At 44.6% G+C, this 26,149-nt stretch overlaps 1 pseudogene; it reads left to right on the top strand.

Annotated features, from left to right (window-relative positions):
- The window catches only part of LOC116856405, a 197,528-nt pseudogene extending 172,905 nt beyond the window's left edge, over positions 1 to 24,623 (top strand).
- Positions 24,624 to 26,149: the final 1,526 nt, after the last annotated feature.

The raw sequence follows: 26,149 nt of genomic DNA on the forward strand, positions 1-26,149 counted from the left end.
GTAATCTCCGTCTGTCAAATAAATAAATAAAAATATTTGAAAACAAAAGAAAAAAAAATCCTAAAAGCTAACTCATATTTTCAGAGCTTGCCATAAAACATCCTGGGGGCTCAAGCAGCCCACAAAAATCTGGGGGTAAGAACAGTGATAACTGGGGTGACATTGTGCTTTCAGAAACGACAGACAGACTTCATGTTATGGACTTTTGAGATGTTTCCCAGGCTATCAGCATTAAATATAATTTGGAGCTCAAAGGAAGGCCTAGAACACAACAACATTTTTTTGATTCCACCCCTACTGCAGTACTGGTAGGCTGGTGGTCCAAAGGTGGGCTATGGAGAGGGAGAACAGGAAGAAACCAATCCTGTACATAAAATTTAAACATCAACTACTGAAATCAAGGGTAAGAGTCCCCTGGCTGAAAGGACAATTTATAGAGTATATTGGGAGGATTTATTAATCACAAAATAATGAATTTTTTTTTTTCTATTTTAAACTGCCTAAAAAAAGTCAAGGCAGGGAAATTTGTTGAGGTGGGATCGTAGTTGAAATGCAAATTCATGGGCTCCAGGCCAAGGCATTCTTGTTCAGTGGCTCTGGTGTGAACACAGTTCTTTGCATTTTTTATAATCATCCCAGGTGAAAATACTAATCCAGAAATACTTTTTTTTTTTTTTTTTTTTTTTTAGGAAATCCTCTTTTGCTTGAGAAATTACTTTAATTGGCTTTTGGGGCTCTGCACATATAGATTCCAGGGCTCATCTTGATGAGAGTGGTCAAAAAAAGGATGAGATTTACATGTTTCTATTTCATAACTTAATGGGACTTGAGGGTTTTCCCATTGTCAGTCCTTGTCAGAGTCTTAGTGTTTGAATTATAGAGAGATAGGAACGTGGCCGGCCGCATGGAAGCAGGTTGCAGCCAAGAGTGACGAGACAGTGAGTCACTGCCTTCAAGGAGTGGATGATGTATACCACCGACATGCTGTTTGACATTTAGCTTTAATTGTTTGCTCTCTTGCGACGTGACTTCCCTACTTCATCAGTAAACCTTTAGTAAAATACTCTATACAAGCTCTTTGCTGATGGTGCACTGAGAGATGAAGGAGAGAAAAACATGGTGGGATTTTCCTGTGGAACATACCAGAGAGAACTGGAAAAGCCATGAGGAGCAAAAATGGGAGAGCAAGAAGGGGGTGGGAATTTCAGTGGAGGAGGAATTCATAGAACAAAGAAGCAGGGGTTCATAGGGCCATCTCCAGAAATTTGAATTATCCTCTCTTTAAAACCCTTGGGAAGATTGCTGGAAGTTCAGGGTTTATGGAATATTACTAACATACAATAAAATACTTTCATTGCACACATGCATCACTTATTTTTAAAAATTTGTTATAATGTGCCCTGGTGGAGTTTTCTTTGTTATCCTCATTGAGGTTCATTGAGCTTATATTTTTCAAGTCTGGAAATGTTTAGCCATTATATTTTCAAGTATGTTTCTATTTCTCCTTGCCCCAGCCTCTCCTTCTGGAATTCTATGTCAGACCATTTCAAATTGTCCCACAGGCCATTGTTTTTCAATCATTTTCTTCTATATGATTCACTTTGGAGAACTTCTATTGCTATGACTTCAAGATCACTAATATTTCCTTCTGCAATATGTATTAAACCCTTCATCTTTCCAGAGGAGTTTTTATTAGCATATATTATATTTTTTAAATATCTAGAAGTTTCATTTTGCCTTTATTTAAATATCTTTCCATTTCTCTCCTCACTACATTCATGTTTACCATTGAATATAACTTAATATAGTTATAACTATAATTATATAGTTATATGTTATATAAGTTATATAACTATAGTTATATAACTTATATAACTACATATATATATAACCTATATAACTTACTATATAAGTTATATAACTACAGTTATATAACTTAATAGTTGCTTAAAGTCCTTATTTGCTATTCTAACATCTCTATTATTTCTGGGACTGATTTTTCCCCCCAAGGATTGATCCCACTTATTTGCCTACTTCTTGGCATGCCTAGCATTTTTTTTTTTTTTTGCCCTGCTTTTTTTTTTTTTTTTTTTATATGTTGAGTGTCTGGATTTTGTTGTTACTCTGTAAAGAGTGTTGAGCTTTATTCCGACAGGCAGATAAATTACTTGCTGATTCGCTTGATCTTTTCCAAACTTCTTTTAAAGACCTTGTAGGGCAAGTATAGAGAAGATTTCACTCCAGGGATAGTTAAACCCACTACTAACACATGACACTTCTGTGGCTATTGAATGTCCCAGGGGATCTGCTAGGACCTTCCACTCATGGAGGATGGAGTCTCCCAATTCTGTAATCTCTGTGTATTTCTCAGTCTACAGTCCCCCAGTCATCCATTGCCTGGTCTCTTGGAGTTTTGCCCTAAGCATACATGACCTAATATTCAGCAAAGACTCTGAAGTATTTTCTTATGTTGCTCTTCTCTGAAGCTCTGCTCCATAATTTTGAGTAACCTCAACCTCCCAGATCTCTGATTTCTGTCTCCTCAACTTAGTGAGATTGTTGTACTCTGCTTAGGATTCACTTCCTGCAATAAGATTCAGAATGTGACTCTATGCAAAGGGCAAGTGTTTATCTCATTACTTCCCTTTTCTTGAGAACCACAATAACATACCATCTGTTGTCCAATGGCAAACAGTTTTATATAATTTTTCCCAGTTTCCTTATTGTTTATGATGGGAGAATATGTCTGAACCCTGTCACTCCATCATGGCTTGAAATGGAAGTTCAGCTATTGTGATTTATTTGTACATGAGAGAGAGGAGTAAACCTCAAGACTAGAAGCAGGAATATTCATACCACAACAAAACAAAACAACATGTATTAAGAGTAATATCTAAAATGTGAAAGGGATCCTAGTCTGCATTGATTGAAGTGTGGTATCTAAGACAAGGAAGGTGGTAGTGCCCTTAACCCCACTCTGCATACTATTGATCCTGTTCGTTCTTTTATTTTATAAACATCTTTGTCTTCTCTGTGCTAGACACTGAGCTACCATGTTAAATGAGATATAGCTCTTGCCCTTAAGGAACTCAGAGATCAGAGAGAAATAGGTAACTAACATGGAAATAACAATATACTATGATAAGTGATACAGTAGAGATAAGCTTATGAGAACACAGAGAAGTACCTATTTCAACCTGAGTGAAGATGGGGGTGTCAAGATGGACTGTCTGTAGGAGATAATAGCTTATGAGTAGAGTCCTGATGGATGAGTAAGAATGCATCAGAGGAAGGAAGTGGGAGGGTTTGGGAGTAAAGCATATACATGCAAAAGCCTATTTAATTTCTTTGGGAAATTATAAGTATTTCAGAGTGGCTAAAGTGTCAAGTGGGAAGAAAAGGAGTGGGGTGAGATGAGGCTAAAAAGAGATATAGGAGCTGAGTAATACAAAGCCTTGTTAAACATTTTAATTTTATTCTAGGAGAACTAGGGAACTACTGAATTGTTTATCCAGGTGACAAACATAATCTGTTTGTATTTTAGAAAGATGTCATAGGGCAGTTTGGGAAATGGGGTTGAATGGGTGAAATAATGATCCACTAGGAAGATGAAAAACTAATGCAAGCCAAAGATAATTTATGCCTGAACTCTTATTGGAAATGGGAACTGAGATGAGTACATGAATAAGAGATATTTAGAAGCCATTATCAACTGAGTCTGAAGACCAGTTGGGTATGGGGATAAAGAAGAAGAAGGAGCCATAGATAGCACCTGGGGGTTGACTTGGTGACTCAAGTTTTCTCTTAAGGGGTAGCAGATTTTTTTGGTTTCTGTCTAGGTTGACTATTATCTTGCCATATATGTGATTCCAGCCTTCTGGTTGCCTGGACCTATGTACTTCCTCTAGGTGTTTGAGATTACTTTCTGTCTGCTAAGCTTGCCTTCTGTCTCTTGTCTCTTTCAGCAGTCAGAATCTGCATGAGCCAATACTCCTGACTGCTCTCCTGATTGTGCCTGGATTACCAAGTCAGGTATATTCTTGGATCTGTCTCATTCCTATGTGTTCCTTGGACCTTGTGCCTCCAACTTGACAGTTCTGCCATATTTCTTTCTATGACTCATGGGAAACTGTGATACAGAGCCAACAAAATAATACATGGAGATCAGTACTGGAAAAGACTTAGGACATCCTATGGCCCAACACACCAATATTGCAGTTGAAAAACTGAAAACGTAGTTTCATAATTTCATCTACACGTTCATTAAACATGTGTTGATTTTACTACCCTTCCTTGACAGTTATTAATAATTATAACTCTCCCATATATATATATATATGTGTGTGTGTGTGTGTGTATCTGTAGTTTTTACAGCTTTATTTAACTTTGTATAAGGTAAAAAGGATGGTGATCACCTTGCTTTATGGATACTAGGAGTAGGGGATAGAAGGTTCAACTCATAAAAATTGTATATAAGAACTGATCAAGAAAGACTGATGGGACCATGGTAAAGATTGCCAGTTGTCCCATAGTATGGGTTCTCCTCTTCTCTTTTGGTAATACTTTCAAGTTTTAGGTACCTGGCCCATAATAAAAACCTTGTAGTTATGTAGGTATGTCAAAGTCCCAAGAGAAAAGAGATGACACACTCAATGGGGTAAGCCAAGGAGGATTTATTTATAAAGGGGCTATTTACTAAGATAGGCTGTGGAGCAATTTTAAGTTGTTGTGCAGTAAACCAGAGTTCATAGAAGCTAGGCTATTGCCTCCCTTAGGACGTAATGGAAGGAAGGAAATAACTACCAAAACCTAGAAAAAGAGAGGGTCAAGTAGATTCAATCATTTTGTAAGGGGCAGTCACCCTCATTTGAGGGACAGGGCCAGCCCAATGCAAACTGGAAGGAAGGGACCAAGAGAAATAAATACTCTGACCTCGCTCTTCTCTTTTTCTAATTTCCTGCCAGAGCCTCTGTTGTTTGAGCTAGAACCATAAAAGCCATAGTTTATACTCTCCCATTGATATGGTCTACACAGGCCAGCCTCTTCAGGCAGAGAGCTAATGAAGAAGAGTAGGCAGTGGGTCTGGACAGGCAAATGGAAGAGAGCTGGCATATGAGAATGATGTAACTACATTTTGGCCAATGGAATCAGAGCAGAGATAGTGTGTTGAGCTTTGGGGAATACCTTAAAAGCGAGAGACATGTCTTCCTCCTTCCTATAGGCTGGATTGGTGACATAATGATTGGAATTTGAGCATCCATCTTGATCCTTGAGACAGAAGGAACATCCTGAGATTGATAATAGAGGGAATCTGGATTCCTGCAGATCAAGCAGGTAGTTCTGGTTGCCCACATTCACTTGAGAGAGAAATAATCTTGTGTCCTTTTAAAGCCACTATTATGAGTTTTCTGTCATTTGCAGCTGATGCAAATCTTAACCAATTCAGAGACCAAACAGGAAATTCTTTTGGCATTCAGACTATATTGGTTCTTTTTTTTTTTATTATTATTATTTTTAAACCCGTAAGCATCTGAAATGCACTTTGTCTAGCTACAGCAAAGGGGAAATTTATTGGAAGGATGCTGGGGGTGTCTCAGAGAATCAAAGGAAATGCTGAACTACCAAGATAGGAGAACCCAAGGCAGTTCTGGTATCTCAGAATTCTGTATGGCCTTTCACCCTGGAGGACTGCCACACATGTGACTCACCCCCAACAACTCCAATCTCTTCAGCAATCCATTCCAAATTTCATATTTCTTTTGGAGAGAATCTGATTGGGCCACCTTGCATCAGGCTCCCAGGTCTCTATTGAAAGCAGGCAGGAAGAGTTACAATACAGTCAGGGCCTCGATTATCTCCGAGCTTCTTAGATTGGAGAAGATTCTTAGAACTATGGGTGCCTTATGTGTCAGACACAGGAGGTGTCGTTGAAAGTGACAGACGGACTGTTAACAAAATTTATACCAATCCTTAAAGCATTTATATGAGTATAGTACATCTCCATAATAAAGTTACAAGCTCGTTGAGGGTGGGTTTCATACTTACTCTGGAAACAATATGAACAATAAGAATGCCTGGTCCACAATAGATACTAAATAAAGTCTCATTTCCTTTCATTCCTCACCTCAATACCTGATATTATGAGCTTCATTACAGAGCCAGGGATAGGCAACAACTCAAAACCATAATTTTGTGTAAATTCAAAAATTTTTGTAACTAAGTTCACTGAAATTCTCAATATCTACCATGTGCCAGGAACTATGTTGCATGTAAGTGACAGAAAAATACGATTAAATGCTCTTAAGTGTTCATAGACTGGCAAGGAAGAGAAGCATGTGGACAAATCATGGTAATAATGAGCAGCAAGTTACGTGCCAAGGCAGAAGTAGGATCAGATGCCTTAAGAGAACAGAGGGCAACTGAGAGAGTTGGCAGAGGTGATGTTTGAGGTGGCTGTGTGAGGGTGAGTAGGAATCCTACAGACATAAAATGGAGGAATAAAAATCTAAGCAACAAGAAGAGCATGTGCAAAGCTTCTGAAGCATGAAAATGCACAGCTGTGTTCAGGAAAAAGCCAAGACCTCCACGTGACTCGACTTCCAGTCACTGACTGGAGACGTATTTCCTCCTTCAGTAGTAATTTATCAAGTGCCAGGCTGTGCAAGGTTACCAGGGAGTCAAAGATAAATGAGATTCAAGCTTCACCTTTAGTGGAAGAGGCAGACACAGTGACTATGATCACGTGAGTGTTATAGCAGAAGGAAAGCAAAACCTTACAGTCCTATTGTGACAAGGGAAGGGACATTATCAAGGAACTCGGAAAGAGAAACCCAGAGCTGCATACAGAAGTAAGGCCTTTAATGCCTATAGATCAGGAGACCCTCTAAACTGTTCCATATGTATCTATTAAAGTAAAAAGATTCCAGTATGCTGACGTTGCTTTAAAACTTTCTGACTCAAGAAAAATAAATCCCATTTGTTTTACACTTGTGTGTCAGGAACTGTGCTAGGGATATTATATCTCTTATCTCATTTGAACTGAGACTGGTCTTCAGGTGGAGAGGGCTAACTTTGGTGGTAAGCAAGGAAGAGAAGAGAGAAATGAACACCTGAATGTGAAGTGGGGTTGGTTGGGCAGGTTAATGCTATTTTATGGGTAGGAGACAGGGGCTTGAATTCTTCCTCCACCTCAAAGAAAGGTCCCTGCTCTAATCAAAATGCCTATGATTCCTTGGGTATGTATGATAAGTCAAAGCCTAGATTACTCCAAAAGGAATATGGACAACTTCAAGCTGCTTAAACTATCAAGGGTCTATATGTCTCAAGCAATGACAGGTCCAAGAAAAAGCAGTCCAATATTACCATCAGGGATACGAGTTCCTCCATCATTCCAAGATGACTGTTGAATCTGCATTTCTTCTATTCCTTGGAATGAATTTCCATTCCAAGAAGAAAGAAGCAGAGAAGAAAGGCTTTTCCTAAAAAGGTTTAAGTTTCTAATTCAGGATGAGATACACTTTCTAGAGACTTCTGCTACATTTTATTGACCAGAACTCTGTCACATGGCCAATCTCAAGTGCAAGGGAAGCTGGGAAATGAAACATTTTAACAGAATGTATTTGTTTTCCCCCTGAATTCCAAATTAGGGTTGAGTGACCAAGAAAGGGGCAAATAGGTAGCAAGTAGACAGCATATATAATCTCACTCCATTTTTCTAACAGTTCTATAAGGTAGATAATGTTATCCGTATTCTACATATGGGAAAATAGAGTCAGAGAGGAAAGTAAATTGGCCAAAATCACCCCAAATAATGAGTTCTGGAATAAAATTTTTAAATCAAGTTTGTATCATCCCAAAAGTAGATTTTTTGTTTTTCTGATGCCATCCAGTCTCCCTTAGCCATGTGACCTTGAGCAAGTCATTAAATCTCCCTGAGTCTCAATTCCAAGGTATATGAAATGTGGATAATCACCCCTGGCTCAAAGTTTCTTCAAGTCAGATGGTCAAAGCAAAAGTGTTGGAAAGGATGATATCAATGGGACCCTGATTATTATCTATACCCCTTTTGCCAAAGTGTCTCTTCTGCAGTTGACAAGCAAGATCTTTGAGGAGCCCAGCCCCAACATCAGTGTTTGAGCTTAGCACCAGTAAAATCTCTTGACTGGCATTTCCTATTTGGGCCCCACCACAGTTTCCCAGGAATTTCCACTGGCTGGGTTTCCTTTGTCCACTCCAAAAGCTGCCTATGCAGATGAGTTATGAGCCACATTCCACAGCAGGTCAGATGAAAATAACGTGCAAACCTTTCATCCTGGCTTCCTCAGCTTCTTCCCTGGTGGCTGCTCCACAGCTAGTGTTCAATGGGGGCTATTCCTCAGACTGTGCTTCTTCTGGTGCCCCATCCCAAGACGGAATAACCGTCTGAGCACCAAGGGAGTCATTCCAGCTATAGACTAACAATACTCCATCTATTCCATGCCTCTAGGTTTGGGCCCTTGTGCACCTCTGCTGGGGAAGCTTTGCCTTCACTGTCTCCCTCAGAGACCTCCTATTTCCAGGTCAAGGCTCAGGCTGAATCTTAGGCCCTCCTCTGTAACATCTCCCCCTGTACTTCCAGGCCTATGTCATTTGTTTCACATTTTTGTCTCTAGTAACATGAGGCTTTGTCCATACTTTTATTATACTGTAACACACAGTATGCCCACACTGAACTAAAACTCATCAGGAGTCTGACTTTGGCATCACTGGATCCCAGAACTTTTAAAAAGAACAGATAGAGTAATATCGATAACCAAAAAAGCATGTTCATTATACCGAAAGAGTAAAGGAAGGAAGGAAGGGAGTCAGTCACAGATATAAATGGGAAAAAAAAGTCCCATCCGACCCTTCCTTTCCCATTCCTATCCCTTATAATCACCTAGTTACATGTCTGGTACGGCACAGACATGGACCAATCAGGACAAAGAGCTGGAGCAGACTACTAAAGACCTCCTGTGGAGACAAGGGTTCATGTTTTGGTTGCCAGAATCTGGCCATCTTTCCATTTCATTTTTCCATTTCAACATATGGATCCATTGAATTTGTTGTCATCACTCCCTAACCATTGTATGAATATAATTTTGAAACCACATCCCTACTTTAGAAACATCTAATTATTTTACTATTAAAAATGGGGCTAAAGTGAACACACTTGAAAATATATTTGCAAACACATGTGCAGGTATTTCTGTGATAGAGTCCTACAAATGGAATTTTGGTGAAGACTCCAAGGTTATATTCCCACTAACTAGGTATAATCATACCCATTTCCTCAGGGCCTCACAAACCTTTATATTGTTGATCTTTGTAACTTTTGCAAACTTTGAATAATATGCAGTTGAGCACCTTTCTATATGTTTATAGGTTTTTCTTTTGTGCCATGACTATCAGAATCTTGCCTGCAATGAGTTCTCCTCAGTCCTAAAATCCATCTCTACAAATACCCCCAGGAAGTTTCAATTCAAGACTGTGATACTGACAAGAATTTGTTGAGAACAACTACTTTCTTTTGGAGTTTACTTGGCATCACTGTGTGTGACAACCATACACACCATGCACTGAAGTTCTGAGGGTAACTTCCAGCAACATCAAGCATCTCTTAAGGGTCTTTCATTTATGTGACTAATGGGAGAGTTTTGTGTGGGTTTGGGGGTGGGTTTTTTTTGTTGTTTTTTTTGTTTTGTTTTGTTTTGTTTTTGGTTGTCTCATCTGTACTGCTCTTGTCTTTGCTTTGTCCCAGTCTGTCTGAGTCCCTTCCGTGTGAGATGATGTCTAGCTCTGCAACATTCTGACCTAGGAAGTCACCTTCTCAATTCAGAGCCCTTGGTATTAAATACTTGGAGCCTATTATCTTTGCATGATGAGTCAATTTCCTTTCATTTCAAATTCAGTAACACCTACTCTGTGCTAATCTTTGGGAATACAAAATTGGATAACAGTCACTATTTCAGGGGAACCTGAAGTCCAGTAGAGATGAAAGTCACGTTAGGAGAATTATCAGTGTCATACAGTCACAGGCATTTCATTCCCATTGTCAGAAGAGAAGGTGGGATGGGAGTTAGACCTTGATGAGTCTGTCACATCAACAGAGAGTGAAGCCCAGGATGTCCTGGGAGATAGGGCAGTTCTCCTGCTTACCAGTGATGAGATCTTGGGTAGCTGATGTAAACTCTGCTATGTAAGTTTCTGTAAAATGTAGAACACAGCAACACTTAGCTTATACGGTTGGTCTGAGAGCTAAATGAGTAAATTCAAATAACTCAGAGCCTGTTGTATAGTAAATGATCAATAAGTGTTAATCTTTAGTGTTGTCATTATCACTGTTTTTCTTAATTACTATTAATAATATTGTAATGACAGAGCAAAAGGGATGTAAACCAATCTGGGGGCTATTGGAGGAGGTGATGGCAGAACTGAGTTTTAAAAGGCAAAGAAAGTGGGTAGAGCTTTGATCTGGAGATGAAACACCCCATTCTCATCATGAGTTAAGCTGTGACAATGGGATGGACATTTAACCTCCATGACCTCATTTGCAACTGAAGATGCTCGGGCACAGAGACGTTACACAACTTGCACAAGCTTGTGACACACTGTATTTGTAGTTCCTCTAGTTCATAGATAAGAAAAACAAAGCTCAGGGTGGTGTTAGATCCAAGATTTAAATCCACGTCTCTCAAACTCTTAAGCCCATCTTCTTCCCACTGCGCAGTGTTGCCATCCGAGGGAATAAATGAGTCTTGTTTCTTTGGGACTTTTGGACAAGACTTTGGCCATCTTTATACTTTAGTTTTCTTATTTCTAACTCGGGAATCTCTCTACCTCTCCCCTCGGCACCCTGTCGCTCTTCCAGCCTCCACAAGAGGCTGTAGCAGTGAGTAAGCTTCCTAGGCAACATGCCTTGATTCCCTTGAAGAAATGCAGCAAGGAAATGTGAAGCATGGTGATGGTGGCCTTTTCAAGGGTGGGTGATGAATGGAGACTTCCTGACATTTCAAGCAACAACATCTGAAAGGAAGTGGAATTTTCCTGAAGCAGAGGCAGGGGTTCTCTGTCACAAGCTATTGATTTGGGGTGCACGTCTTGCATTTAATCCAGTGATTAATTTGGAAGGAGGCAGCATGCATGCTGGGCTTTCATTTAGTGAGTTTAAAAGCATACGGCTTCTGATTTATTTTGTCTTAATTTGTGCAAGTCCGTTTTATTGCTAAGGGTTGAATGACAGGCTTCCCGGCAGGCTGTAAAGACAGGTAAAATTTAAATAAGGAACATAAAATCTTTCAAGGCACTCTATTTATCTTTTGTAATTTATTAATCACACCTACTGAAATCTGGTTGACCCTCTGGGAATGGTTCAGTAAAGGAAAACTATTTAGTGTGCTCAACTTGCCAATCCCCTTGCTTTTCTATTTTTTTTCTTTTTCTCTTTCTTTTCTTCCTTCCTTTCTTTTTTTTTTCTTTTGAAGATTTATTTATTTATTTTAGAGAGAGAGAGCATGAGCAGGAAAGGCAGAGGAGTGGAAGAGAGAATCTCAAGCTGACTCTGCATTGAGTGCAGAGCCCAGTGTGGGGCTCCATCTCATGACCCAAGATCACGACCCAAGTTCAAGACCTGAGCTGAAATCAAGAGTTGGGCACTCCACCAACTGTGCCACTCAGGCATCCCTTTTCTTTTTCTTTCATAAGTGAGAAAACTAAGGACCCCAAATAAGAAGCAACTTCCCCAAGTCATGCTATGAGTAAGAAATGAAATTAATTCCTGGCTCTGGCCTACAACTCAGGACCACCAAAACATGAAGAGTATGTAGAGCTCCAAAAAATATTCCCAAAATGTTCAAGTATTTCCATAATAAATTGATGAATTAACATAAGTATTCTCTTCCCTGCACCTCTTCAATACCACCAACCCCAACCCTGCCATTGCCTTAAAGACAAACTTCAGGGCAAGGCTTACAAAGTCCTTTAAGAGTTAGCCTCTGCTTATCCAGCAAACTCCATCTCTTGTTGCCCTGACCCACCGCCAACCTTGAACTCATTCATATGGAAGATCTTTTTTTTCTTTCAAAGATTTTATTTTTTTATTTGATAGACAGAGATCACAAATAGGCAGAGAGGCAGGCAGAGAGAGAAAGGGAGGAGCAGCCTCCCTGCTGAGCAGAGAGCCTGATGCGGGGCTTGATCCCAGGACCCTGGGATCATGACCTGAGCTGAAGGCAGAGGCTTTAACCCACTGAGCCATCCAGGCACCCCCATATGGAACATCTTTATCTTTTCCCAAATAGGCTATACATTTTTTTACTGCTGGGTCAAAACATATGCTATTCATCTGCCTGGAATGTATCTTTCTGGATGGATGGATGGATGGATGGATGGACAGACGGACGAACTGACAACCTAGATCCTGGGTTTATAGTTCATTTCATTAGAAGCCATTGCCTGTGGAGTTAGTGCTCATTCCATCAATTCAACTATCTTTGACCCACAACAGTTTTAATTTCTCCAGTATGACTTTATCATTTGGCTGAGATTCTCCAATTGTAACAATTGGCCCTGAAATACCTCCACTTATTTCAGAAAATTGCCAGACTTCTCTTGACACAAGTCTCTCTCCTTAAAAACCCAAGAAACTCTCCTTATTTCATGTGTTAATAAGCATCAAATCTCCCTCATCTATATGCATATGAATTCCAAGAAACCAAATAAAATTTAACTGTGAGATCCAGAATTTAAAAAATTAATATTATGTAAATGAGCCTTATTACCTTGAAGGTGTGGCAAAAGCTCTAAATCAGGCATTTTGAGAATGGTTTGGGGCCATGCAGGAGGTAATATAAAGACTTTATTTATTTATTAGACAGAGATCACAAGTAGGCAGAGAGGCAGGCAGAGAGAAAGGAGAAAGCAGGTTCCCTGCTGAGTAGAGAGGCCGATGCGGGGCTCGATCCCAGGATGTTGGGATCACAGCCTGAGCCAAAGGCAGAGGCTTTAACCCACTGAGCCACCCAGGTGCCCCACAGGAGGTAATATAAATGTAATGAGCTACTCAGGAGCAACTAGAGATCACAGGGTCAGAGGCAGGTATGATCATGGAAAATGTGCCTTAGACTGTTATGGGCATCATGGAAAAGACAGAACCCTAGAATTCATGGGAACTACAGAAAGGAAATTCTCAGTATAATTTCTAATTCCTATCCAAGCAATTTGCCATATTGAGCCTTTGAGGAGCACAAAGATCTTCCTTGTACTTGGCTGGACTGGACTCTGAATGTTGTGGTCATATCAGAGCCACAGTGACAGGAGAACTTGGGAAAGAACCTGGGCCCCCAGTGGGTGACAGCTGGCTCTTTTCCTAGGAGCCCTGTGGAGTAAAGGGCCATATGTCAATGTTCAGCCACAAGCTTCATCTTTGGGGTCTTACACACGTATCGACGATGTCTGCCATAGGAGTTCAGCTTAGAGCAGGGACTTCAAAGGAGAGAAGATGGAGAAGGCATTTCAGGTGGGGAAACAGTGGGGCAAAGGTAGAGGTGGTGGGCTCCTGTTCCACTTGTAGGGTTCACAGTCTATGGGAGTGGAAAGGCATTCATCTACGGGGTCACATCAGTTAGAAGCTAGGTGGTTTTCCTGAGCTTCAATTTCCTCATTCATGGACTGGATTTCTGTTACCTCACGGAAGACAACAGGGTTCCAGTCAAAAAGAGAACTTTGTAACAGGAAGGAATGATTGCTAGAAGAGGTGTGTAAGCAGATGTAGCCGCATCCTTGATATGGACAGGCTTGCTGGTAGGATGACCTGTGAAGATCCCTCCCATGACCAGGATTCTGGGATCCCACAAGCCATGGATGCAGGCCCTGGTTCTGATGTCGTTACTCACACACCGGCCTCATTCAAACACTCGGTCTTATGGTCAGAGGCCTGCTCTGCTCTGGACACGGTGGTCCATGCGGTCAGACATCCAAATCACTACAGTCTCAACAGCCTCTGAACCCTTTCCCTAGGATCTGAGAGGGTGCCCCCCACACACACTTAAAACTACATCACTAGAAAGACAGGACAGGTGAAACCATGTATGAGGATTGGGGACGTCGCCAAGTGGGTGGGCGGCAAGGCCTGGGGAAAGAGCAGAGGCCTCACTGCTGAGGCAAACACACAGGTGGCTTCATTGTACATTTTGGTCTATAGTAAATCAAGGCTCCTAAATTCTACACGAGATACTAAGTTTCAAAAAGAGCTGACGCACCTTTTACCTTCCATGCCTTTGAACCGCGATCATTTCCTCTTCCCCAGAATCCCTTTACAACCTCTTCCAGGTGCCTAATGCACAGGGAAGCACCCCAAGAGGGAGCAGTTGAAATCAGGAGAACATTTCTTCTACTCACAAAGCTAAAGTGTAGGCTGGCTCAGAGGGAACAGCTCCTCCCTGTTCCACTCATTGTCAGCTGCGGAGGCTCAAAGGCTGGGGGCTAGAGTTCTCCAAAGGTGGGCTCCTTTGGCCTCTCCCTCTATAGCTTCTCTCTGCGGCTTCTCCACGTGGTGTCAACAGCATGGCGGCTTTTGGAAAGCCAGACTTCTCGCAGGTCAGCTCAGGGCTTCTGAGGCCTGCGTCCCAAGAGAGAAAGAGCCAAGAAAAAGCCGTTGGCCTGGTGATCTCCTAGCCTCAGAAGTCCCAGGCATCACTTCTGCCACACCCTCTGGGTGGAAGCAGTCACAGGCCCCCACCACGAGTCAAGAGCAGGGACACACAGAGCCCCACTTCTGTGAGGCATTTCATTCCCATTGTCGGAAGAGAAGGTGGGTTGGGAGTTAGACCTTGATGAGTCTGTCTTTGGAAATGACTTCCTGCACCCACTCTTTCTATCTGAAGAACTCACGTTCAAGACCCAGCTCAAATATCACCTCCATTATGAAGCCTCCCCAGCTCTCCCGGAGCTAGTTACCTCCTCCATGGGGCCTAACAGAGCCCTTAGCACCTAAAATGGTATTTCTCTGTCTCTCTTGGATACTATGGACTGTGAGCTCTTCAAGGTCTGGGGCTAGAACATATATTTCTATATCCCTAGCTTTCCACGCTGGGGAGCCTCTTAGGAAACAATGTTACTACAAGCTAGACCCCGGTTTCTCATACACCCTGAACTGCATCGAACAAAAATACACCCTCCTAGGTGTGCATCAAACCTCCCGTATTGACTCTTGGGGCTGGGCTTGGGAAGCTGTGTTTTAATTGACTCCCCAAATGATTCCAGTGGATAGTAACCTTTTCAAGCTACCACATCCCTGGTGCCAAATACAGCACCTGGCACATAGTTGCTACTCAAAAAACTACCTGTTGAATGAATAAATGAGTGAGTGAATGAATAAACATCTTTAGAACTGGGCTGGGCACCCAAGAGTCCATTTGCTCTGTTGGCTAATGGGACGTCCAGTTCTGGCTCCAGAGGCAGATAGGCAGACATCCCTCCAGATTAGGCCCAGGTGGGACTCAATGCCCCACTTCCCTTTAAATGGGCCGGCCCCTGGAGAAAGTGGCTAGGACAGAAGAAGGGAGGGAATCTTGGCAGTCATAAAGTCGGTGCATTATCTCACCCTCTACCAGAAGGCTCGTTACCGTCCCCACCTCCTCCTCGTCTCCCCACCCCCAAGCATCCTGTCACATCCCAGATCAGAACCATTCTGGAAGCAGTATTTGCTAGTTTGACATTTCAAAATAGCATCAAGGAGGCTAAAGATAGCTAGGTTACAAGGGAGGTTAACCAGCTTGCCAACTGACGCTGAGTGAATTCGGTCTTCTCCATGTTGGTCCAAAGAGCCCTGTGATGTCTTTTCTCTATCCAGAGGGTTAGAAGTATCGGAGGAACAGGGAGAGGATGTTGAGCCAAGAGCAAAGGGCATAGCCTCAGTCTGAATTCAGTGAGTCGTAGGGAAGTGTGTGTGCTTCGGGGGTCTCAGGGCTCTGTTTCTCCCAGCTCTCTAAGACAAAAACTTGCCTCCATAAAACCCTGCTTTCTGGGCTCCTGCGGTCCCCATGCCCACCTGCGCATCTGGTTCCCCTCAGACAAACTTGCCCAGGAATCATTCAAGTTGGGGAAATAGTTTGTCAGTCTGAAATAGTGAAATTTTTCAAATGTCACCAGCCCTTCAGTTCCTTTTGCTTCTTCCCACCTCAGCCTACTTACACTCCATGTTCCAAAGTCGGGACTGTGTGATTGCAGATGTGGGCAGCAGGGGCCAGAACCTGGCGACTGGGGGGGAGGGGGCTGGGGGAGGGAAGCGAGCATCTCCTGAGAGCCCAGGGTATTCACTGATAACCCTCACAGGCGCGGACCATTTACTGCCGGCCAAGCACTCTGCTCAACTGCTTACACACTTGGCCTCATGAAGTCTCACAACAACGCATTAGGTAATCTTAGCTCCACCTGGTAGAGGAGGGGCTGAGGGTCAGAGAGGCTAAGCAGTTTGTGGTGGGTGCCACAGCTAGCGAGCTGCGGAGCTGGGATCCTAACTCGGGAGTGTCTGACCTACAGCCAGCTCTCCTCCCGACCATATTTTATCACTATCACCTCCCTCTACAAAGGTAGACAAGGAACATCCTTGCTTGCTTGCTCTGACTTGAACCCATGCCATGCATCACACTGGCCTCAGCGAGGGGACCTGGGGCTGGTTGAGTTGGGCCAGCAACCACGTGGAGCGGGAGGGGGTGGGCACTTGCGCTCGGTGACTCAGCAGCCCAGCCCGCCTGTCTGACCTTTTCCCATGTCACACATAGCTAATGAAAGGGTTATCCCTGCTTGCATCCTGCAGCCCCAGCGGTAAGTGGCAACCTGAGTCACAAGGGACAGATTGAATGTCAGAGTTGAAGTGAGTCTCTCTGCCTCACCCTCCCTGAATGCGACTGCAGCTGCCCATTCAGAACATGCTGGCAGGGAGGCAGTCAGGGATCCTGAGGGGATGGGATGGTGGTCATCTGGCTAAAAACGGGTGGTGGGGAAGGCCGCCCAATTATGTCTGGCTGTAGGGGCCAAGCTCTGTAATAGGATTCAGGTGCCGTCAAAGGCCCCCCTGCCTGTTTCAAGCAAATTCAGTTAAGAGTGGTGGGGAGTGGGGGGTGGGGAGTGGGGGGTGGGAGGCGGGTGGTGCACTAATGGCTTCCACATTGGGGGGCCTTCTGCAACCAAGCCTTTCAGGCTCTGAAGGAGGCAAGGAGTCTGACCTGGCCTCAGCATAGCGTCCTGCTCTGTGGAATGAAAACGGATCAATGAAGGGCCTCTTATGTGAGTGAGGGTCTTACTGGGCTGGACGCTGAAAGATGACAATAGGCAGGCAAATGGATGCATCCTGCCTGGAGCTTACAGCTGGTGAGAAAGACAAAGTGTACCAGAAAATTACAACACAGGGCAAATGAGTGCCATCGGAGCCCCAAGGAGGCCGCCTGCCTGAGATGCAGGGTTTCCAGGAAAGGACTGGTTCCCTGTCTTAGTGCCAGAGACCTGCAGGCTGTGGAGGAGAGCAGCCGGGAAGCTGAGGGTGCCAGGAGCAGGGAGACAAGCACAGGGGAGGCACCTGTGGTGGGGGGAACGGTGAGGGGGCCAGAGAGTAGGAAACAAAGACACAAGGGATAAAGGGATAGGTTAGGAGACTTGAGCAGTTGGAAAAACATCAGATCTCAAAATCCATCAAGGAGAGCAGTTGAAGAATTACAAAAAAGCCAGAGATGGAATTCAATCCATCTTGAAGCACTGGTCTGGCTTCTGAGTCCAGCCGGGACAGGACAAGATCCACATGGGGACACCCTTTAGGAAGTTGTAGCAGTGATTCAGGGCAATGACTGTGCTCTTGACTCGGCTGAGGGCCAAGGGCATGGAGAGGAAGGGAGGGTAAAGCTAGTTATAAGGCCAAGTCAAGGAATGATACAGTCTTTGCCTTCAAGGAGAAAACAATTTTAGTTGAAAAATTTTCTCCCTTAATCCACCCCAGGCATATGTGACTGGAAGGGAGGTGAGAGGTCACTTGGTTCACTGTCCCCTTGCAAGAAGTCCAGTGGTTTCTGGCCTGGGTTTGAATTCCTTAGTGCAATGGGGGGAGCGTGGGGGAACGTAAGGCTGCAGGGGAAGAAATCTGGGTGGGCGGTCAGGCTGAACTCAAGCTTTCTTAGAGTTTGAGAAAACCCCAGGCCTGGGAGTGTGTGTCCTGCCAGCAGGGCCCATGGTGGCAGGCGACATGGCAGTTCAAGGCTACACCTTTCCTGCCAGCTCTAATAAGACAGGTTGCCGACCTCGCCAGGTGGAGCCCCCCAGGAGAGGGGACCCTGCAGGCTGGCAGGGGGCTGGGAGCCCCTCTCTGCCAACAGACCCACCCACAAGGGTTGGCTGAGTGACTGCCCCATGCCCAGCCTTGTTCCTGGAAACTGCCGTGATAACACTCTGGGAGAGAGCCAACACTCGCTGACCTTTTACATGGGCAGAATCCACAGGAAAAGGTCGTTCTTTTTGGAGGCTGTTGAAAATTTAATGACAGCAATTCCTTAGGCTTGTAGAAGTCCTTTAACGTTCTCTAAGCCCAGACAACAACATCTTCACTTACATGAGCAAGCCGTGTTTTACAGCTCTAAAGTGCTTACTCAGTGACATGCTTGATCCACTGGCGAGCCTGGGAGGGAGGCAGAGATCCCCAAATCCCAGAGTCTCGGTGACCTGGGTTCAAATCCTCACCTTGTGACTGTGTGGCCATGGTCCTTACTGTTCCTCTTTGAGTGTCCTCCTCTGTAAAATAGGGATAATACACTTATTTTGAAAGCTTGGTGCTGCCTCGCTCAGTGCTCAGTGAAGGCTAGTGTCCTCCCTCTTCTTTCTCTCCCACTCCTATGTTCTCAGCAAGGAGGTAGCTAATGTTGCAGAACTAGAAGAATGGGAACCTGGTATACAGCATCTTAGCCAGCTCCAGCTACTATAACAAAGTATCCTAGACTAGATGGTTTTAAAGAAGAGACATGATTTTCCTTCATGGTTCTGAAGGCGAGAAGTCTCAGATCAGGGTGCCTGCATGGTCAGGTCTGCTGAGGACCCTCTTCAAGGCTCACAAAGGGCCACCTTCTTGCTGGGTCCTTGCAGGCCAGAGGGATGAAGCGCTGATGTTTCTTCTTTTTAAAATATCACCAACCTCATGACCTCATCTTGACTTAATTAGCCCCAAAAGCCCTGCCTCCTAATGCCATTAAATTGAAGGTTAAGGCTTCAACAGATAAATCTTGGGGGGGGGGGAGACACAAACATCTGTCCAGGTAGGTGAGTGCTTCGGGTAGATGTCTGGCTAAGATGGTGAGGGGATTTCCATGCTCATAGAAGGGCACAGGCAAGAAAGAAAGGGACAAGTGCATCCATGGTTATGGGGGACCCAAATGCTAGAGGACCTTGAAACCCCTGGGTGAAGTCCTCTGAATTAATTCAGTAGAAAACAGGAGATCTGGAGGAATCAGAAACAGAGGAGGAGTGAGCAGGTTGGGTCTGAAGCAGAGCTATGGAGGGATGGGGAATGGGTTAGGAAGAACCTAAGCCTGGCAAGAGGTGGGGGAGCCTCTGACCAAGAAAGCAGCACTCGCACCAAATGGAAAGCAAAAGCTGCAAGACCCATTTCTAAGGAAAACTGAGAGCAGGCAAACCCAGCGGGGAGGGGAGAGGGCTGCATAGAGACAAAACAATTCAGGGCATGTGGGATTCTCTGAGTCATTCATTCAACTATTTGTTGATTCCCTCCCATATATGTCTGGGCACTGAGAAGACCCAGTCCTTGCTGTCAAATAAGAAAGACAGAAATATTAATAAAAGTTGAAACTTATAGAGCACCTACTCTGCACCAGCCATGACTATGTTTAATGTGACTCTCCCCAACGAGGACCAGAGAGGGAGGTGTCATTATCATCACTACTTAACCCATGAGGAAACCAAAGCACAGAGAGGGTAATGGCCAAAGCCATGCCACTCCTCTTTCCTCATCTCTTTCTTCTTTATGGTAGCCTTGCTTCAACCTGGCCTTGTAGGATAATGAGAACCAGCTGGGAGTCAACCCCATTGGGGTCTGAGTCTCAGCCATACCGTAACTCCCCGCTGCAGGTACTTGGAAACTGGCATGGCCTCTGGGCTCAGTTTTCATATATATAAAATGGTTACATAGTATCACTCAACTTGAAGGGGGATAGTAAGGCTTATGTAATTGTTTTAATTTCTTCATAGCACTATGGAGAACACTGAGGTTTATATGATCATTTCTAATGGACAGTGTTCAGCTCCTCCTGAACAAATCTGGATGGCTAGCTACTTAATAATCATGGACTGAACACATACATCTTCTTGAATAAATGAGCATCTAGCACGGAGGTGAAAGTAGGTGAATATTAGTTTCGCTCAGCTAGCTAACACCCATAGGACACGGCTATCTGCATTAGGTTAATAAACTAATTTTGGTGGAGGTGTTAACCGGTGTTAACTGTTTGAAGAGTGGACAGGAGGAGAAACAGAACGAGGAGGTGCACTCAGCTCCCTGCCAGAGGCAGCCCCCAGACAGCCCGGAGGCCAGGACGCACGTCCAGGTACGAGATGGGCGCTTAGTAACTTGGTTAAAAACACTGAACGGGAATGAAAAAGCCAAGTCAGGCGGAGAGCACAAATCTGGCAGGGGAGATGCAGAAAGAGGGCTCCACGCCTGAGGGGCAGGGCAGAAGGGGTGGGACCTTGCCGGCTAGGGCAGGGAGACCAGGCGCCGCACCCCAGGACGGGTGGGGAGGGCAGAGCGCAGAGCACAGCCGCTTCCGTCCTGAGGCCGTGAGCCGCCAACCCAAGGCAGCCGGCAGTGGGACGTGGCCGGCGGAAGGTCATGGCCTCCTCGCTGCGGGGACTTTCCTTGGGTGTGGCTGGGAGGACCTGGGAGCGCTGGCCTTTAAGCTTCCTAGGTTGCAGGGAGGCTGGGACCACCAGGCAGGTCTCTGATGTAGGCAAGCCACCCACTGCTAGCCAGCCCATGGGAACTGGTCCTCTCACCCAAACTTTTAAGCCTCAAGGCTCTGACAAAGTCCCCTATTTTCCCCCAGCTCAGGGATTCTCACACTTGAGTGCATTAGAATCACGTGGAACCTTTGTTAATTTTCTTAATTTAATAAATTAAGTCAATGATTTCATCATTAACAACCGTGGCTACCCTCCCTCCACTGTTTCTGATTCAGTGCAGTTAGGGTCTGGCCTGAGACTGCATTTCTAATAAGCTCCCAGGTGATGCAGATGCTTCTGGTCCAGGGACCATCCCTTCAGACTCACTGCCCTGTCTCCTTTTCACCTAATCCACTAAGTATCTTGTTCAGCCTCCCAGGGAGCCTGGAATCCTTGACAGCTGGAGAAACAGGAGGAGGGGGTCCTGCATTTGAGCAATGTGGAAAGGGCACCTGGGAGTCCCAACTTCCAGAGGATGGGGGTGGGGTGGGGAGGGATGCTTTCTGCAGCATCAGCTGCTGCCTATAGTCTCTTGGGAGGCCCCTGTGAGGGATCCAGAACAGGGCAGAACCCCCAGAAGTGAGCGCTGAATGGGAAGCATGGTTAACCAAGTGTGGCTGCAGGGAAAGGAAAAAAAGGCCAAGACTGCATGGAGGGTGCCTATGCATCAGCCAATGGCGCCCTAATCAGTGCCACTGACACTTTCATTTATTTAAAAAAGTATATATTAATTGAGCAGCTACTGTATATTGGGCACTGGGCACTGTCTCAGTGTCAGGGATAATGTGGAAAATAAAATGAGGTCACTGCCTTTCGGGCAAATACTTTCTAGTAGGGATATTAACAATAAACATAGCAAAAGGCTAAATTATTTAGGATAATAAAAGGCAAAGATGCTGTGGGAAAAAACAAGAGGAGGGTAAGGGAGTGCTGATGGGTTTTCATTTGAAATAGGATGGTCATGATAGGCCTTACTGGGAAGGTGATATTTAAACCAGGAGTTAAGGTAGTTGGCTACATGCTAGCTGGGGGCCTCAAACATACCAGCATCACTGGAGGAGTAGAGGTGGGGTGGAAGGAGGAGCTGAGTAGATGAGGTCTGAGGGGTAACGGGGCTGGCAGGAAGATGTTTTAGGGTTGGATGGATCATTGTTAGGGGTCTGACTTTTACCCTGTGATATTTCTGCGTTTTTCTTGACTTTCTGCCTTAGTTGTTCTCACCTCTTCCATCTATAACACGAGGCTCAAGAATAACATTAACCATTCCCTGGCTCATAACTGGAGCTGGATTGAGGAAGAGGCGGCTTTCAGTACGTCAGTCAACCCCCGTATCTCAGATGTGGGCTCACAAGGGTTGCAGTTAGTCACCGATTCAGACCTTCAGATGGAAGGTTGGCAGGTCACGTTTGCTTTCAGCGTCCTCTCCTCCTTCACCATCCTTCCCCACACCTCTTCCAGGCTCTAGTTCCCCTGATGTGCTTGCTCCCTGAGCCACCCAGCCTTCTAGAGCAGCACTGCCCAAAATATAATAGGAGTCACATACGTCATTTAAAATTTTCTGAATGACCACATTAAAAAAATTTTTCTAAATAGCAAAACAAAAAGTTAAAGGCAAAATTAACATTAATAATATATTCGATTTAACCCAATATATCCAAGACCTCGTCATGTAATCAGTACACAAAACTAATGGCATACTTTACATTCTTTTTTTCTGTACTAAGTCTTTGAATCCCAGTATTGTTTTACACTTATAGCACACCTCAATTCAGGCTAGCCGCATTTCAAGTAGCCACTAGCCATGTGAGGCTAGTGACTACGGGGACAGCACAGTCCCAGATTGTACCCCTATTCCTGTCTACCCCTCTCCTCCTGTTCCCGGCTGAGCTGACACTTCCTTCAGGAAGCCTTCATTGATTTCTCTTCTTCCCCTCATTGCCCTGTGAGAATGAAGTGCATTTGTTCACGTAGTGCACTTAGTTCCTGGCATGCAGAAAATTCAATAGAAGCGTTAGCTATCATTTTTATAGCACTTACGGCAGCTGTCATAAACTGCTTGGTTGTGTAACTCCTACTTCACGTTTCCCTCTCCCTGCCACACTGCAAGCTTCATGAGAAGAAGAAACTGTGCCTACCTTTCTCATTGCTCTAGTCTCAGGATCTTGTGTCTGGCACAAAGTGGATGCATATTGAATATAAACCGATAGAATGGAGGAATGCATGATAAGAAAGTATGCTTGGGGCCATGATGAAGCATTTTCATTCTAAATTACCGTCGATAAAATCATAATCCTGGATGATATCAGGTTTTATTTTTAGAGGTTCAGACAGTAGATCCTAAAGAGAGATAAAAGCTGGTCTCAAAACAGGGTGTTAGGGTAGAAAGGCACAGACTTTGAGTTTAGACAGACCTGAGTCTCAAGTACTGTTAAATCACTTTCTATTTGTATGACCTTGGAGAGTTTAGTAAACAGTTCCAGCCCTCAGTTTCCCCATCCATAAAATGGGGATATGAGCATCTCTTTATGTTAGGTACTTCTCACTCCATAAGTTTACAAGTGTCAAGAACACAGACCCTAGTCTCAGCTCAGACCCATTCGAGCCGTTTACCTAACCCCTCTGTGCCTCAACACCTAACAGGGAATGTATGCATGTGACTGTGTATTCTTTTTGTATTTAATGAGGTAGGATATCATACATATAAAGGTTTGATACCCAGTCGATGTCCGTATTAGTGTCTTCACTTTTCTTTAATTTTCATCCAGAAAATTTTCATGCATGGGATCTTTATTTTCTCCTCCATCTCCAAGGCGGGAGAAAACTTCAAGCTGTTTACTTTGGGGAAATTGAGCCATCCTGCGTGGTAGATACAGTGTGCACCTGGTTCAAGTTAAGAAAAGGCCCTTGATGGGGCGCCTGGGTGGCTCAGTGGGTTAAGCCTCTGCCTTCGGCTCAGGTCATGGTCTCAGGGTCCTGGGATCGAGGCCCGAATCGGGCTCTCTGCTCAGCACGGAGCCTGCTTTCTCCTCTCTTTCTCTATGCCTGCCTCTCTGCATACTTGTGATCTCTCGCTCTCTGTTTCAAATAAATAAAAATAAAAAAAATCTTAAAAAAAAAATTAAAAAAAAAAAAAAAAAGAAAAGGCCCTTGGGCAAAACTGGAAAATTTGCCACTTTGGTCTTCCTGCCCTTTTGCCTCTTTCTTCGTTCTTTCCTGGTTCTTCCAGAAAGTCCTTCTCTTGTATCACGTTGGTTCCTGGCATTTTCTTCTCTCTGTCTTCTACAGACGGAAGTAATTCTCACCACATTCTGAATTTCTCCTCATGTTGAAAAGAAATGCTAAGTACCTAGACAGGGGTGTCTGTTGCTTCTTGGCATTCTCGAAGCTCTTTAGTCACGTAAGCTACAGTGCTTTTTCCGTTCCTTCCTGAATGACCGTTCATGTATTTTCCCCCACCAGGCCCCTGAAGGGTACCCTTAACAGTCAGTCAGGCGCATAGTAGGTGCTGGCTAAAATGTGTGAAAGGCATACGTGAATGCGTATGGGTGACTTTCCGATTATGTCCCTTTCAGAATGCCCAGAAGACTGACAGATGTGTGCGGTGCCAGCTGTAATGGGAGGAGGCTGGCAGCTTATTTAGAAATGAAACCAAACCCGCTGAGCAGCTCACCCTCCCTGTCTGCTTCCCTTTGGTGTCCTCTGGGGACGAAGGGGAGGGGGTGGGGAGCTGGGAGACCAGGAGGGCTGACAAGGTGCCCTCTTCAGCACTGAGTCAGCAACACCCAGCCCTGTGGACACAGGAAGATCCCGCTCTCAGGGGCTGAGTCACATGCGTAACTGGAATAGTTGTTTAGATCCGAATGAATTCCCAGAACCTCTCCAAGCCAACCAGCAGGCACATGCTCTCTCCCTACCCTAAAAGCTTTCCAGCTTTGTGACTTAGCAGAAAGGAGGAGGTGGGCCTTTCTGGAAGGGAGGGGATGCAGGAGAGGAGGGCTCAGGGATCTTTGTGGGGGCAGGGGGGGCAGGGTGGAGGTTAGGGGTCCCCTTATCTAGCGCTGCATGTGGTTTCTGTGACTTTTCAAGTCTCCAAGAAGATGTAGAAAGACTGGCCGGCATGAATCCTGCAGAGATGGCACAGCTGTCCTGTCAACTGGGCAAGGTGTGGACCAGAGGCCTCGGCACCTCCCTGTGAGCAGTGAAGGTGTCAGTGGGTACTAAATGCCTGGGTGCCAGGCAGGTTATTCTCTGCTGAAATGCCATTAGAGGTCTCTGTACCTTGGATGAAAACAAGATCCCTGAACTGCAGCCCTAGAAGCAGCAGCGTGGGGTAGGGGTCTGGCAACTGAGGCACCTCGGGACTGGTACCCGGTCTCCGGGTTACATCTTCTCAGCTGCTGGTGCGGAGCACAGCAGCTCCCAGAAATGCACGTTCTGAGCATCGCAGAAGCCCTCAGGGAGTGCCTTGTGCAAAATATTGGCATGCTTTAGAGCTTATGTTGCAGTATTTCTTTCCTGAGCATGTCTGAAAAAGATCTCAGACTTCTAAGATTTTGCTCTGCCCTCCTTGATACCACATCCACTGTGAATGGCCCACAGAGGCTGGGGTGCAGCCCCTGTTGCCGTATCACTCAGGCTTATGCTTGCTCTGGGGCAGGGGTTCCCAAACTTAAGCATCCATCAGAAGCAGCTGGAAGATGGATTGACACGAATTCCTGGGCCCTGCCCTTGGAGCTTCTGGTTCCGTAGGTCTTGGGTGGGGCCTGGAAATAGGCATTCCTAACAATTTCCCAGGAGAGGCTGATGCTTTGGTTCAGGGATCACCCTTTGGGAACCACTGCTCTCAGGTGAATGTTTTCTTGAGTGTATTTTAAATGTATCCTCGAATGTATTTTTAGGTCAAAGATCCATTTGAGAATCCTTGACAACGCATTTGATAGGCCTTGCCACCGCTTCCCAGAAAAAGCAATTACACAAATGCTGAAAAAAATGTAAAAACTTGATTATAATTTCAGGATTCGTCAGACTTGCCCAAATTTGTCCATGAACATCTAGGTTAAAAAGAACTCCTAATTCAGAGTCAAAACCGGAATTCGTAAGTGAAATGCAGAATCATTAAGTACAGGAAAGTGAATTTTAT

The sequence above is a fragment of the Lontra canadensis genome, unplaced genomic scaffold (genome assembly GCF_010015895.1).
Source record: "Lontra canadensis isolate GAN:19392208 unplaced genomic scaffold, GSC_riverotter_1.0 scaffold109, whole genome shotgun sequence".
In the NCBI taxonomy this organism is placed as follows: Eukaryota; Metazoa; Chordata; class Mammalia; order Carnivora; family Mustelidae; genus Lontra; species Lontra canadensis.